At 43.9% G+C, this 2,905-nt stretch overlaps 1 pseudogene; it reads left to right on the top strand.

The window, feature by feature from the left end:
- The first annotated feature begins 1,453 nt into the window (after positions 1-1,453).
- Positions 1,454-1,832, top strand: LOC119618620 (small ribosomal subunit protein bS16m pseudogene; annotated as a pseudogene).
- The last annotated feature ends 1,073 nt before the right edge of the window (positions 1,833-2,905 follow it).

Here is a 2,905-nt window from a genome sequence, read left to right as displayed (position 1 = left end):
TTTGGGAGGCTGAGGTGAGCTGATCACTTGAGTCCAGGAGTTCTAGACCAGTCTGGGCAATATGGCAAAACCCTGTCTCTACAAAAAATACAAAAAGGAGCTGGGTGTGGTGGCATGCACCTGTAGTCTGAGCTACTCAGGAGGCTGACGTGGGAAGATCACCTGAGGCAAGGAGGTCGAGGCTGCAGTGGGCTGTGATTGTACCACTGCACTTCAGCCTGGTTTGGAGTGAGACCAGCCTGGCTGGAGTGAAACAGAGTGAGACCCTGTTTCAAAAATTAAGAAGAAGAAGAAGAAGAAGGAATAATAGAATTATCACTGTTTTGCTATCCCTAATGAAATAACACATCTAGGCAACAATCCTTGATGCTGCTAAAACCATTAGCTATAAAGCCGATAGGGAGAATGGGGAGATCTAAGTGGGATGAACCAGGCTAACAGCACTTAAACCCATTGATCAATCTTGGCGTCATTAGAAATGAGGTATTCCAATATCATGCACCTCATGATGGGATACAATAGTAAGTACGCAGCACCACCCTTATTCTTTAAAAAACTTGAACTTGAATCTAGCTTGAATTTCTCTAGTGCTTACTACCAGTCTTCAGAAATATGGGGAATAGGAGAACAAGTGAAATGGCACTGCAAGGAAGCAACCAGCCAAATTCAGAATGTGAAACTTTCTACAGGAGAGATGACCTAAGGTGGGGAAGGAGAATTCTCTAGATTAAAAAAAAAAAAAATGTAAGAGACATGTTTAATCAACAGAATATGTGGACTGTGTCTGTATCTTGATTTGAGGAAATTAACTGTAAAAAGAAACTTTTGAGACAATTAGAAAACTGTTTCTTTTCCTGGATGTTAGATGATATTCTTGCTAGTTTTGTTAGGTGTGATAGCAGCATTGTGGTTACGTAAAAAGTATCTTCAATTGATAGAGATGTAATCTAACAGTAATGATGGTTAAAATAATACACTGTGTCCGGGCATGGTGGCTCACGCCTGTAATCCCAGCACTTTGGGAGGCCGAGACGGGCGGATCATGAGGTCAGGAGATCAAAACCATGCTGGCTAACACAGTGAAACCCCGACTCTACTAAAAAATGCAAAAAATCAGCTGGGCATGGTGGTGGGCTCCTGTAGTCCCAGCTACTTAGGAGGCTGAGGCAGGAGAATGGCATGAACCCGGGAGGCAGAGCTTGCAGTGAGCCGAGATTGTGCCACTGCACTCCAGCCTGGGCGACAGAGCGAGACTCCAAGACTCCATCTCAAAAAGAAAAAAAAAAAAAAAACGCTGTCTGGTTGAAGCTTTCGGACTTGGATGGCTGGGCGGTGCAGCCCAGTGTCCACCTGCAACAGCTGCCTTCTGTGTCAGTCCTCTGCCCCGCCAAGGCTGTAGAGCTTGTCCGTGCGTGTAGCAGGATGCTCCGAGAAGCCGCGCACCGGCCACACCATGGTTCTCCTCACTACTCTCCTCTGCAAGCCCTGCGATGGGGCCACTTAACCATCTGCCTTGCCCTGGGTGGCCGCACCAGCCAGCCCTTCTACTTGTGGCTGCTCACAAGTGTCCCAGGGATGGCCGTTTTGTAGAGCAGCTGGGCTCCTATGATCCGTTGCCCAACAGTCCTAGAGAAAAACTTGCTGTCCTCAAACTGGACTGGATCTGTCATTGGATTGGCTGTTGGGAAAAGCTAGTGGGTCTTGATGGATTTTTCCCTCTGCATCCTATGATGATCACAAATGCTGTAAGACTATGAAGGAAACGGGCACGTGAAGTCTTCTAAGCTTCTCAGAAAACAGATGCAGAGGCTACAGATACACAAGTGAGCTGACTTCAGTGAGCATAGCAGTAGGAACAGTGTCAAGGTCCTCTTAAAATACTGTGCAGAGATCTTAATTTTGTTAGATTAGGAGGTCAATAAATGGAGTGTCCTGAGTCACCCTTGCTCTTCTGGCCCGGCCTGCACAGGGCCCAGGGAGAGATTTGTTCTTGTGTGATATAAGGCTGGGTTAGGTATTAATTAGCTTTTTTGGACTTTGTCTTGGGAAAGACAGTGGCTGCGGGAGGACTGGACTTTCGAGTTGGGCTCTGGGTCTCTTGGACAGCTTTACATTCTACTGACTTCCAAGACTTACTACTTCAAAGCCCCCAGCCAGACTGTTCATGGCCCATCCATATCTTCATGTTCATCCCACAAGTGCAAGAACAGTTACCTTTCTTATTTTGTAATTGGAGATTTATATTGTCTTGTTTAACACATATGCTCACATATGCAAAAGGTAGATTTATTATGAAAATTGCTTTTTGGCTTTAATAACCTACCTTTTAAGAATGAGAAAGTGCTGGGCTTAAGGGAATTCAGAATGAATCAAGATTGAACCATTCAAATGTGCCTGCAGTTTCTGCATGTATCATAGATGGGATCCTTCTGAGAATACTGAAATAGGGAATTATGATACCAAGCCAGTTCAGCTGTGAACCTTATTCTTGTATTTTTCTTTCTTGCTGGTAATTTTATGGAGCAGGTTAAGAAAGCTGCTCTGTGTTAGGATAAACTGTATGCCACTAATTTTGAAGACCTATGATGAGTGATACATTTTACTTCTTGTATCTTTTCCTTCCTACCTTGATGCCAGTAATTTATAAGGGATCTATATAGTTCGAATGTATTTGAGTAACTTCAGTATACTTTAGCTCTACTTTTTGATTTGACTCAAAGAACCATCCATTGGTCTCAAGTATTCCATGTGTTTTAAAAGCCTGAAGTCAGTGAGATGAAATTCAACATCAAGAATTTGAAGTAAAGTAACTTGAAAGAATGTAAAGAAAACATTGGGACAGTGGCTTGTGCCTGTAATCTCAGCACTTTGGGAGGCTGAGGTAGAAGTATTGCTGGAAGCCAGA

The sequence above is a fragment of the Chlorocebus sabaeus genome, chromosome 2 (assembly GCF_047675955.1).
Source record: "Chlorocebus sabaeus isolate Y175 chromosome 2, mChlSab1.0.hap1, whole genome shotgun sequence".
In the NCBI taxonomy this organism is placed as follows: Eukaryota; Metazoa; Chordata; class Mammalia; order Primates; family Cercopithecidae; genus Chlorocebus; species Chlorocebus sabaeus.
This window is presented reverse-complemented; position numbering and strand designations above follow the sequence as displayed.